Below are 14,331 nucleotides of genomic sequence, written 5' to 3' on the forward strand. Positions count from 1 at the left end.
AGATACAGTCAGGATAATACAGCTTCCTGTGAGCTGATATAACGGCATTCTTGTGTTGCCCTATGGAATCTGAATGTCATGAATTTCTGGTTTGAAACATAATTTAATAAAGGTCACTTACCATGGTAGAAAACAGGGGAGATAAGGAAAAACCCACATAGCACATCTGCTCAGGATAAACTGATCTGACACAGTTATTAATTATCATGAATGCCTTAGGGTTGGAATAAACCTGTCAACTCAGTAGCAAACTGCATTCTCAAAGTTAGAGTCCTAAAATAATTGCAATAAACTCAGAAATGTTCAATCATTTCTGTCAAATATCTTTTCAGAATCTGTAACAATATTAAAAGACTAAAATGTGTTAGTAAAATCCTAATCTTAAAAATGGGGAAAAAAGGTTTTTACCTGAGCTAAACTGTTTGTTTGAGATGAAATAACTTTGTATTAGATTTATGAAGGTGATGACCTAAAATATTGGTTAAAATTTTAGCAGGTTTGTTTTGTTGGTTTTTGGTTGTTGGTTTTTTTTTTTTTTTTTACTAATTAATAATTAATATAGGGCTTGGAACTTCAGTAGCTTTTTTTTTTTTTTTTTCCCCTTGTAATGGGATTTTAATAGGTTACTGAGGATCTAAAGCTACTCTAAAATGGAGACTGTGGTCCCAATATAGGATAGGATGTATTTATAAAGCTAATAGTCATCTGGTCAAAGATTCAGCTAAACTGTATCTATAGTATTTGCTCAGATAGATCATTCCTGTTTTCAAATGACATAGGCGGTTGTGGAACGATGCAGGAATGTAGAACTTACAAATCATACCTGCACAAGTACTCATACAGGTCTATGCAATTAATGTAGTTTGGTCTTGACATTTTAGCCTGGGAATTTTCATAAAATTGGTTTGGATTATATCTGTAACATTATCTTATGTTATAGCATTTACCAAAATATCTATGATACCATATAGGAAATGAATCTGACTGTGCTAATGGTACTTATTTTTTGAGAAATACTTCATCTTGGCACATAATTGGGCAGGGAAATATTTGGGAAGCCAGGTAGGTAGGTAGGGGTCATGACATCAAGGTAAAATGTTCAATAGGAATAGGACATACTGCTAAGTGAGCTGTAAGGCTTAGCTTACTGTTAATATCTGTACTGACCGTACACACCAAGAAAATAAGGAAGGGAAGAAATGTGTTTTATAGTTGCTTTTACTTAGAAGTAAAATGCATTTAACATCTGGGCATCTTGGTAATTTATAATGAGAAAGGTGTATTTTAAATACAAACTGTCCCTTCCATATTCTTTGGTTCAGTTCTATTTAATTTTAAAAAAAAAATCTAGATGTCTGGGATTTTTTCCTAGAAGCACACTTAGACTGGCCTCATTGGCTGTGCCTGTATTTGGCTGTGGACATCCTTAGACCCTGACACCAAACTTTACAGTCTAGCTTACATTTAGATACATGTACTCTGTTCACCTCTGAAGCACGCAGGTCACACCAAACTCTTGGGAATGGTCCTCAGCATATACTGTGTCATGTCCCGTCATCGTCGTTGTGTCCCTCCCCCTCCCCCCCATTATCAGAGATAGATAGTGCCAGTTAGTCTGAGCAGAAACCATATGTGGGATCAGGCTAACAGTTAACTGGTACAACAGTTTATGGGCCAGTGCTTGAGCTCATGACTTGACACTGTGTGGGCTGGTTTTTTGGGGGTCAGGTGGTGTTGTTTGTTTTCAAATAGGGTAAATGTGTGATATCTAAAACTTAGTGTACACCATTTGAATCATTCTGCTCAGATCAGGCCACAGTTAAATAATCTTTTGGTAACCTCTCTACATTTTACCTATTTAGATTTCTTTATTAAAGCTTGGGCTGTGTAGAATTGTAACAGCTGAGAGATGGAAAGCTGCTAGAAGGATGTACTGCTTCACACAACATCGTGTCAAGAAGATACTATTGATAGCAAAGCTGTTGGAGGCTCAAAAATGAACTAAGCAAATTCATGGAAGGAAAAAATATGTTTAAAAGGTTATGCTATCTATTGTACCAAAAGTGCCTAAACTACAAACTGCTGGGAACTATCACTATATATACTTGCCTATTCTAATACTCTATGCTACTCACCAATGCTGAAGAAAAGTCACCTGGCCAAACAAGTGTTTGGTTGACCTCACATTGCCATTCTAGCATTAATAATCATCTTTTGATTTTTAAAACTATGCATACCAAATTTTCACAAATGGTGTAAGTTAACTTACTTCCAATCCTACAATATTCTGCTGGTTGAAAACTTAACACCGTGACTGCCTTGTTTTGTGTGATCATCCTTGAATTTGTGTTCAGAGCTTAGAACAAAGGCACGCTTTTGATTAACTTAATTATAAATGATGAAATAAAATGTGACAAACTTTGCAAAGCTAAAATGCAAAAAAAAATTACTGTGGACAATAATTACTTAAGTATTCCAAAACATCAATCAGTTTGACAGGACAAAAGCACTTTCCAGACTGCCAAACAAAAAAAATGCATAGGAGGACATGCCATAATATAGGAACTGCTGGTTTGGTTATTTTTTTATAATCCTTTTTTTTTTTTTTTTTCCTCTGTAGTGAGAGTTTAATAGGCTACTGAGGATCTAAAGCTACTCTAAATTTGAGATTGTGGTCACCATATATGATAGGATGTATTTGTAAAGCTAACAGTCATCTGATCAACATTTTTTGGGGCAGCTCTTTTTTCATCAAGAATCATCTCACTAGCTCAAATGCATCATTATTTTATTAACGTGATTTTAGTCGTGGTGTTACAAGTAACCCAATTAAAAACTTAATGCATTTATCACCTAGACAGACTGTAGTGTGATCATATTCTTCTTGTCTTTTCTGAACAAATTGGAAGTGATAATTCAAAACATTTTTATTAATACTGACAGTGTAGTGATTTTTTGCCTGCTTCTAGCCATATTAAAACCACCAACAAAAAGCCCACACTACATAAATGTTCATGTCTATGTTGTGTAGGAATGTTGAAAGTTCCTGCCTTTTCATTTTGGTTTGGTTTGTCTGTTAAATTTAAAAGGAATGAAAGGAGTGAAACTGTACGAAAGGACACAGTTGTGGTGATGAATTTGCTTCCTTTCTCTGGGCTGCTCTACAACCTCGGGAATTCCCATTAGGCCTTGGCCTTTGTGATGAGTTGGGCTGTTAAACATCTTTTGACTGTACCAAGAACTCTTGTATGGCTAAAGTGGGGAACGGCACTTACCATACCAGGAACTCTGGTTGCCTGGCCAAGATGGGGAATGACAACAGGAATAATCAGTCATTCCCAGACAGCCTCAGAACATTCCTTACACGAATCATAGCCTGAGTGGAATGGTATCATTGTTACTGGAATTTTGAAAAATTATTAACCTTGAATGTGGCTAGGGTGGAAATTTACTAGTAACTAAAGCCAGTCATCTTGAGACCCTACAAACAGTAGTCCTAAGTGAGGCTCTTTGAACTCCCCTGGCTGACAGCATGCTGTGACCAGCATATCCCTCTATGTGGGATGCTGCTCAGAGATCATGAGCTTTCAAGTTTGTGAAGTTCAGAGGACTGTTGCCAAAAGCTGATGATGAGGCCTGAGCAAAAATCCTTCTGTCCTCAAGGCTCAACCCTTACCCACTGAAATTTTGAGACATTTGAAGTAAGTGATTTCATTGAACTCAAGGGGAACTTTTAACAGCTATACCTATCCTTGTGTGTCTGTGTTTATGTGTGTGAATTGATTTAGATACCTTGCAGCAAGTATAGTATGAATTGTATAAACTCCAATATGTAATTAAGTCACTGATGTGATTGTAATAAATCCTATTGACTCTGTACATGTTAAATTAGTCAGTGATTAAGTGCTGCTGAAATCTTGTGATCCAAGTTAGACATAAACTGTTGTCCAAGTCTGAGACTAAGATTAGGTCTAACCACACCTAAGCTCTATCAGGAGCTTGTAAGGCAAGGGGATCTACTCTGAAACTTGTGACTCAATGGGAGGATTTCCTTATGTCGTGGTTTAAGCCTGGCTGGCAACCCAGCACCACGCAGCTGCTTGCTCACTCCCCCTCACCCAGAAGGATAGGGAGGAGAATCAGAAAGAAATGTAAAACTCAAGGTTTGGGATAAGAGGTATTTAATAGGTAAAGCAAAAGCCACACATGCAAGCAAAGCAAAGCAAAGCAAGGAATTCATTCACTGCTTCCCATGGGCAGGCGGGTGTTTGGCCTTCCCCAGGACAGCAGGGCTCCACCATGCGTAATGGCTACTCGGGAAGATAAACACCCTAATGCCAAATGTCCATGCCCCCCCCCACCCCCACCCCTTCCTTCTTCTTCCCCCAGTTTATATACTCAGCATGACACTATATGGTATGGATTATCCCTTTGGCTAGCTTGGGTCACCTGTCCTGACTGTGTCCCCTTCCAGTTTCCCATGCCCCCCCTAGCCCTCTGGCTGGCAGGGCCCAAGGAACTGAACAGTCCTTGATTTAGTATAAACATGACCCAGAAACAATTAAAAAAATCAGTGTCCTATCAACATTGTTCTCCCATCATAGCCAAAACACAGCACTGTACTAACTACTAGGAAGAAAATGAACTATCCCAGCTGAAACCAGAACACCTTACTCTTTATATTTCTTCCAATAGATATAAACCATTGACAAAGTCTGAGGCTAAGATTGGGCCTAGCTGCACGCAAGCTCTTTCAGGAGATTAGGGAGCAAGGGGGTCTACTCTGAACCTCTTGACTCAGTGGGAGGGTGTGTCTTACCCTTTGTGTCTCTGGGCTCTGTGTAAATCATTCTAGCTTGACTCTAACCCAATTTTTGTCTGCTTCATCCATGTAATAAGTGATAGAGCCTTGACATCAAACTTTGTTAAGTTGTACTTCTACAGATTCATATTAAAACTATTTTTTCTAATACCTTTGATTTTGATTTATTAAGCAACCTAAACCACTCTTTTGCAGAAATAATAAAGGCAGAAGAGGAAGAATGCCTATTTTGAAATTCATTTCTGACAATAGAAAAAATAGAATTATGTTGTCTTGCAGAACTACTCTATTACCAGGATAAAAGATGTATCACACTTAATTTTTTCTTTTTTTTTTTTCTTTTTCCTTTTTTTTAATTACAATCTCCAGATGCTCTCTGTGTTTTCACTATTATAACATTTATAAATTAGTGGTCCCTAGGGGCCAGGTAAATGGAACTTCCATTAGGTGAGATTCTTTTGCATTTATGTCATAATTTGTGATACATGGGTTGACTTTACACCTGTTAGTCTCCAGAAAAATCTGAGGCAGCATGTCTCTGAAATAATGGATACAGTTTACTCTCAGTAGAAGTGGAAGGCATATTCCATGGTGACATCACATTATAAGCAGAAGAGGAAAACAACTTAGGCTCACTTCAGTACATTCAGAAAACTCAGCCTAGTCATTCTGTTGACAACACATTTTCCCCAAACTTCTTTTATCAATCATGGTCAAAATTCGGGGCTAAGGATATCTTCGGTTTGATCCAGAGCAGCCATGTACAAGACAGGAGCATGTGGTGATAACTTGAGCATTTGAACAAAATGGGAACAATTTTAAACTCCCTTCTCCTTGTACTCTTAAGCAATATTACCCACAGTCCAGCTGCTAAACTGCAAACCTAACTTGTTCTGTACTATGGCACCACCCACTGAAAAAAGTAGAAATCCGTAGAGGGGCAACAGTGAGATTTAAGTTCTTTTGATTCAACAAAGTTCAGGCATAAAATGAAACACCACTGAAATGGCTCCAGATGCAATGGTGGTGCTTTCAAAGCTTTTTCCATTCATTGCAGGGGCACATTGCCAATTCTTTTCTCATTTTAATAGGCTATCAGAAAGTCATACAAGTGTACAGTGGTGTGTTTTTTAATATTTACTACAAGGAAACAGTTAGGCAGCTGATACACTTTGAACAACAAGTTCCATAGTATTCATCACAATTAATTAAAGGGAAAGAACAGAAGGAAAACATATGTAACCTTTGTCAAGTTCAAATGGAGTAGGTTGATGTTTTAAAGATTTTCTTATTGTTCTGAAAATGAGATCATAGATAGTTCAGATAGAACTAATGCTCTTTTCTTAATAACAAATGGGATTTTTAAGCTGTATTTCAGCTACCTATCAAACCCTAGTTCCCTTCCCCAACTTTTCCTGCATAATGCTTAGCACTTATATAGCACTTTTCATCTTCAAAGTGCTTCACAACACATTAACTAATTAATCCTTTGAGCACCCCTAAGAGATTAGTAGAAAACAATTTGATCTCCGACAGCCCTGTGAGAGCCTTGAGCAAGGCAATGAATCCTGCATCCAGTAGGGATTATAGTCAAGGTCTTCTAAAGTCTGAAGCACCCTGGACTTACATTCTGTTGAAAACGTAAAGAAAATGTAAAACTATTCAAAGAGTAAAAAAAGCGACATTCCAAAAGGATAGATGTAATTGAAGGACAAAGTTCAAATTTAAAATCTGGAAAAAACCTTAGTATTACTCCCTAAGCAGTACCTTTTTTTCATCCTATAAAATCTATATTCTCATATAAGATCTCTAAATTCCTGTAACTATCCTGCTTGGGAAGTAGGAGTTCTAGCTTCTGTCTAAGCCCTGCTGTATACATTTACAATAGTAAACTAAATAAGACAAAGGTACAGCATTCAGCCCTGGCATGTAGTTCTCCCTAACGCTAAAAATGCTGTTCAGTGCTTGGCACTTTTTTGCCAAGGCCAGTTTATACTCTCACAAAAAGATGCAGCTTTGTTGACAGCAGCACAGCTTGAATGCAACCATTTCACTCTGAGATGCAAGAGAGTTTGTTATGTAGGAAAAGCATTTCCAACCCCCAAGACTAGAGAATGAACCCTGATCCAATTCAATCATTAAGACAGATGTAGTCATTGATAGTAAACACATAACAATTGCAAAGATCTTAAATGCCTGATCTGATGCTGAGATTGTTCTGTGTACAATAGGGTTGCTTCATAATAGGCCATCATAGCTGGAGGAACGGCAATGCACTTAATAATAGTCTGAACACTTAGTTTTGTTGTCATGCTTATCCCTGCAAAATCTTTTCTTATTTGAAAGAAACACCAACAAAATGGAAAGGAGATAAGTGATTTCCCAGAATGCTCAATAAACTGGTGGTCACAGAGCACTTGTAAAATACCCGAGTTTTAAATAAATCTAGTTTACAATTCTCGGTTCTGGTATAGTGTTCTGTATTAAAAATGCCATCCTTTCCTTTCTTGGAATAATTTTGGCAATAGTGAGTCAAACAGGTCTTGCAGACAATTTGGCAGAATTCTGTTCTGCACAGTGAATTCTGAAAAAATGGAATTTTTCTTGAAGCCTCAGTTTTGGGTTGTAGTTCTCAGAGAATGGAAGGAATTTTTATTTCCCACTGTGCTCAGTATTTCTGTTGGTTATTTCTAGAAAGCTGTCATAAAATCACCTCACCCCTCTGAAATGCCTAGCTCCTTCCATACACCATCCAGGGAGATTTAACTACATACTGTAGGTTTTGAGTTCATTGCTGATATGTACTGTCTGATGAGTGCTTCTTTAGTCACCACACAGCCTCCTGTGTGTGCATGCAGCTCCTACTAATGCTTCATTGTGCTTCAGTTTGTTCAAGGGACTAGAAACTACTAAGCAGGATGTTATATCGGACTGCCAAGACTGCAAATACCATTTGACGTAACAGAAATTCAGAATGAATTGTACTCAAATCTGTGAGTTTATGTTTAGACATGTGCTTTTATCACATTCTTTTCTTCTTTCTTTCTCTCATAGTATTGTATTTTTTATTTGATATAAAATATAATTCAATCCATCATTTTACATGAACATAATTGCCTTAATTCCCACCAAAAGGTGTACTGTCATATCGCACCACACTGTATCATAAGAAACATTTTTTAATGAGAGTGGTCAGACACTGGAACAGATTGTCCAAAGAGATTGTAGAATTTTCATCCTTGGGGATACTCAAAACCAAACTGAACAATGTTCTGAGCAAGCTGCGCTAGCTGACCTACTTTCAGCAGGACTGCACTATTTCCAGAGATACTGTCCAACCTCAGCTATTCTGTGATTCTGCTTACAGTTCAGAATTTAAACTGGGCATTTTCTGAAGAAAAGGAGAGAAAAAGACTGCAGAATATTCTATCACAGAGCTTAGTTGTAGGGTTACGGGTTGGTGGGGTTTTTTTGTTTGTGGGGTTTTTTGGGGGTTTTTGTTTGTTTGTTTTTTTAACACACTTGGTTCTGATCAAGTATGTCTGCTTTCAAACAAGATAAACTCTATTGACCGCAAATGTAGTTTTTCATTGAGTGCAATGAAAATGTAGACAAGTAGCACACACATAGTAAACTCAACTGCAGACAGAAAACTTTGATACCTAAAGCTGGAGTTGAATTTCATATCAAGTGCTAAATTAACCTTTTCTGGAACTAGAGTGACTAGTGTCACTGCATAAGACTATAAGCATCTCTTCCAGGGCCAACAGGTTTTATTTTAAATTTTGCTGTGCATCCAGTTTAATGAAGGATACTCTGTACCCTGTTAATCTGTAGGAGTAAAAGTGAAAAGTGCAGAACACTGGCCTAAATCAAGAATAAAACTGGTTTAAAGAAGTGTAAGCTATATTTTAAAATTCAGTTTCTGTGAGTTTTCAATGCTATTCTACTCTTTTTACAGAAATAAACCCCAAAAGCTTAAAGGTTCAATGGGTCAAAAAAGATTTTTAATTATTTCTCAAAATGGAAAAAAAAATATTCACCCAGATCTATGGTAGACTGCTTAAAGTAAACAAGGTTACAAGAGAAATCTTCAGATGCCTAGAAACTGAGATGTAATGTATATAAATAAGTTTTCAGATAAAGTTATCTGATAAATTCTATGTTTTTTTCCTCTCCTGCCTAGCCAGGTTTGTTAAAATTTATGATCTTTTATATTGTACAGTGCAGCAATAGGATTACCAGATGGTATTCTCATCTTGATTAAACACCATGTTTTTGTGTGTTTAAAGGAGGCTCTTAAACTATTTTTCCTCATTTTTCTCTTAGGAAAGAAAGCTAGTGAAATGTCCCTCAGGTCAGTTTTGGTGGGTTTTGTTTTAAATATATTTCATTGTATTACACTATTAATTACTGGAAGAATCCCAGGCCATTTTAAACTAAGATAATATTTTAGTTGTTTTTTTTTAATGGAGCATTTGTCCAGCTCAGTATCCAAAATCTTAATATTGAAACAGAAAAAACTGGGAATATAATTAAAACTGAACTGTAGTTCAAATTTTAGTGGAAGCACTTTATCTTTTGTTAAAAATAGATTCAGGACAATATCAAATATGAAAGAGGTCCATACATGAGTTTCAAAATCCAGTATAAATTTTTGTTAGGCAATTTTGTTCACATTTATTCACCTCTTGAACTTCCTTTTATTTTTTTTTTCTCCAGAATGCATAAGTTTTGTTCAAATATAAAGAGTGGATCTCACTAGAACATGAAAATAAAACAGACAAACCAAAAAACAGTAAGAACAAAATCCTTTTTTTTTATCTGAAGGCAGCGTTTTCTCTCTTTCTTCATGTAAACCCTATGTCTATATAGTTGTCCAGCTCTCCATAATGAAATACTATCTTTATCACAGAATCCTGTTTCTTCCCTTTTTATTTCATTTTGATTCATCTGTTGTTCTGAAACACTGTATTTGGGATCTATATTTATTAGACAGATGTCCATCAGTTTAAACACTGAGTTAGAATCCAAAGTATTCAGTTGCTGAATAATAAGGTTACAAAAGTATAAAAGCTTCTAGATACCTCTGAAATTCCCTTTTGTCCTCTGAATAGAAGTCTAATAGGTTTGGTTCTGACATGAAGGGTGATATTCCTAATATTTATGCCAAATTAATTCACTAAAGGAAGGTGAGTGACAGAGTACTGCCAGTGGTCATGACTTTCTACTCAGGGCTGCCATTTTAACATCTTGTTTTATTTTTTAATCAAAACAAAACTTTTCTCTGTTTGTGATTATGGTCACTCTAGGGAATAAAGAACATAAAGTGATCATTAACTATGGACAAGTCCCTCCTATCAACTAAAGGATAATAATTACTAGGCAATAGTTTACTCCTAGTTTGCATTTTTTTTTGACTGTAGTACTCTCCCTTTTCCATGTTTGTTGTGTGGACATATCTGCATGCACGTACGGGTGTGCATACACAACACATGTATACCTATACCCTCTGTTCTCCCAAACATATATGTTTTTAAGGACAGATGTTTTTACTCTTAGTGTCATATGAAATATATGCAGTAAAATTTGAATGCACAGTACAGATAATCATATTTTGGGAAACTAATCACAAATTAACATTGTTAATTTGTAAATAAAAAATTATTGACCTCCTATCTTTGTATTCCTCCTTAAATGTGTATCGGTTCTTGTTCTGCATTTGCATTTGAAGGGCTAAAATGACTCATGAAAGACCAAATGGCACTTTCCCACACAAGTATGCAATCAAACAAAAGCAGTGATGTAGTGAGGAACTGAAATATGAATTCAAATTCTTCTTTGTGTTAGAAATAGAATGACCATATTTTTTATCATTGGGTACTTCTAGCAAAACAGATGCCTTCTCTGGAACCATGCCTGCCTTATTGCTCTCCCCTGCTGCTATCACTGTAACATCAAAAAAGGAGGAATTTGTAAGAAAGCAAAAGAAGGAAAATATAAATACATGGGACACCTCTGTCTTCTGTAATCAACTAATTTTGAACCCATAACCACCATGAAGTGCATGACTATTACTGCTATCAATTACTTTATGAACTTAAAGGCTGGAGAGCTGCATTTCCAACACATAGGGATATAACATGATAAATACTTTGGGCACTTCTCTCATCCCCTAATGTAGTTATGTAGATTTCAAATTAAAACATGTAAATGTTATTGGTCATACATCATTCTATGTATGAGCCTCAGGTTAATAACTCTTGTTCATCAGGAAAAAAACTTGAGCACTAAATCTACAGCTTCTGCTAGAAGAGGCTGCAATGGGTATCTCATGTCTTCAAAGAAAGCACTACAGAGAGGAAAAAATTACTGTCAGCCACTGGGTATTCTCTGCAGTGCTGGAAATCTGAAAAACACCTATTATCTGGTGGTGTTTGCTACTTTTCTTTGATGGTTCTGTAATGTTACAGATAGGCTTGCTCAGTTTTCTGAATACTATTCTTGTTGCTCATTTGTGTAGGCACAAGTTATGACAGGATCTGCTTGAAAAAATCAAAGCTCACTATATGACTTTGTGGACAAAAAGGAGGGAGTCAGGGTCCAAAATAATCACCTCATCAGTCCTTTCAGTCAAGGGGAAAGGCGCAGATAGGAGCAGACACAATCAGCAGTTCAACATTTGTATGTACAGTGGTTGTCACCAGCAAAAAATCAGCTTCCTCAAACATGATGTCTCTTTTGAGGAAAAAGAGCTGCTTGGAAAAGGTGAAGTTCATCTCATCAAAAGAGTAAAGAACTTTTCCAAAAAGGCTTGCTAAACCAGGAAGAGGTATAAACTCTGCTTATCAGGAGACATAAACTGAAGACCTAAAGTAAAAGAGGAAGAACTGTACTTATGGGAGGAGGTTCATGAAGAAGGCAGCGTCAGTGAAGACTTTTACATTTGTCCTTAGAACTGAGGATATTTTTACATTTCTTCTCCAAAAAAAAAGGATGTTCAGAGGCTTTCAGTGTCTCTATGCTAATTTTTACAGCATGGACAGCAAACAAGATTTTGTACATTGTTGCTAGACTGGCATGATCAGAAGCACAGAGTCTTGGTAGGATAGCAAGACTACAGAATGGTCATGGATAGACATAAATTACTTCGCAAAGTCAGGCAAAAATGGAAAAAATGTAGTCTTTGAACAAGTTTAGCTTCTGAGCTCCATAGCCCTGAGACTATGAATGGGAGGTATGCTTGTTGAAAGCCTCCTGTCAAGGTGAGAGATGGGAGTAACACTGGTGATGTAATGAATTTTGTTCACTTCACCTGATCAAGAGGAAACAGTAATTGATATGGTGTTTTATAAACAAATAGTAAAATTCTCGGGATGATCTCCAGGCAAAATTTCTATGACTATATGACTTCTCTTCTACTTATAAATAGGTTCATTATCTAAAGCAGGCTAAGACAACTTATCCTAAAATACAGAACACTAACTGATTACTGCATTGGTGTAACAGTATTGAGTTCAACCTTTGTTACCTATAGCAATTAAATGCATTTATAAATACATTATCATTCTTAGAACTTCTACTAAAACTGTCAGTCCTGCTTCTGAAAAAATATTTTATATATATATATATATATATAAATGTATATCTTTCCCAGGTAAATTATTTAAAAAGAGACAATACACTTGCTGTACATTTATTTGATTTTTTTTTCTCATGCACAAATTCTTCTTGTATACTTTAATATTTTTTTCTTTTGTATTTGAAAAATCAGTAAGATATCAAATAACTTGTAGTGTATTATGGGTGTTATTTTTTGATGTCCATATGAGCATACACCATGGAAATAATATTCACATGTTTAGAAGAGCACAGCTTGAGCTGTGTCTTTAGAAGGCAAGTATAGTGACACTTAGCTATTCAGTATGCACAATATTATGACATTTTAGATAGAATACTTGACTCATAGTTTTTCAAGTCTTGCAGATTTGACATTCCTTAACTAATACCTTTGCTGAGCCATAATGCCTTTTGTTATCTAGAAAGACTACAAATCTTTAAATGCATTTTCTTTTACTTCATTGTATTATGAGAAACAGTAACGACAATCCTCTGAGATTTTGAAGACCATTGGTTCAGGATGATCCCAAATCAGATGTCTGCAGCTGTGAATGTTAATCCCACAATGCTATTCAGTCTCGAGAATGTTCAGTTGTTCTTAGCAGTCATTAGTGTAGATATCACCTATGTAGTGTGCTAGTTACTGTTAATTATGTGAAAGAGATCAGAAATAAGATTTACTTCTTTCCTCAGGCACTTAAAATCTGTATTATTGCACAATTAAACACTTAAAAAAAAAAAAAAAAACAAACCCAAAACCAAACCAAAAAACCCAACAACTTAGTCATACCACTTCCTACCTAGAAAAATGAGAAATGGTCTGAATAAAGAATTTAAATCCTGGGTGTTTAAAATTCTGAAATTGTTTTACCTTTGAAATATTCTAAAGCCAGTGCTTATGAAAGCATCCTATAAAATTTACATTCAGCAGCTGTAAACCAGTCATCTGAGGTTATTATGAATTACACCAGCTAAGATTTTTACTCTGTATTTTCAAATCAGTGTATGAATAAACTTAACACATGCCTGCTAAAAGAGTAAGCTATAATATCCCTGTACTCAAACAGACACTGAACAGAGCTTCCAGACCAAAGCACTGAATGCTAGACTCATACAGGGGGTTTCTGCCTTTCGCTTCCCCATATATACAGCTCATGCAGACTAGCAGAGGGATCTTTTCTGCTCTGTAAATTTTTGTACCAGAGAGCCTGTCAGAGAAAGAAGAAATAGACAAAAACAGCAAAGGAAGAAATAGAGGAGCTGTGGCATTCTACTCTGGTCAGGGTGCCGTGCTCAGAGAAGACAACAGAACTCCCCACTTCATGGTTTTGTTGTATGCATCTCCCACCAAGCGACCCCATTCAATCCTGCTCTATCTCATGGCTGATATCATTAGATGTGCTTGACGTCACTGTGTCAATATGTCACTCAGGAAACAGTAAGACATATTAAAAAAATAACATCTAGGTGTTAAAAACCCCCATGTTTTTGCCTCTGTCTTAAACGTTTACTTCTGATGAACAAAATATGAGTTGCACATCTGCCATCAATCCCTTTTCATATAGGATGCCCAGAGTTTGGTGTACTGAACATTTTTGAAACCCCAGTGTAGTTAAAGAAAAATCTTTTCAAATGTAAGCCTGAGGGTGCTGCTCAAGGATATACAAAAACTAGTACTCCAGAGATTATAAATTCATGTATCAGATGCTTGGACATAACTCACACCAGTCATCTATAATGACCATTTGTTATGCTAAATAACTGTGACAATTAGCAAGTTTCACAAATATGCAAAGTTGTTTCAGTTTGGCAAGAAAGGACATCTAAGAGAGGCAGCCATAAGGAACATATCTTCCTGTAAAGTGCATTGATGTCACAGACTGTACCTC

The sequence above is a fragment of the Falco biarmicus genome, chromosome 2 (assembly GCF_023638135.1).
Source record: "Falco biarmicus isolate bFalBia1 chromosome 2, bFalBia1.pri, whole genome shotgun sequence".
Taxonomy (NCBI): domain Eukaryota; kingdom Metazoa; phylum Chordata; class Aves; order Falconiformes; family Falconidae; genus Falco; species Falco biarmicus.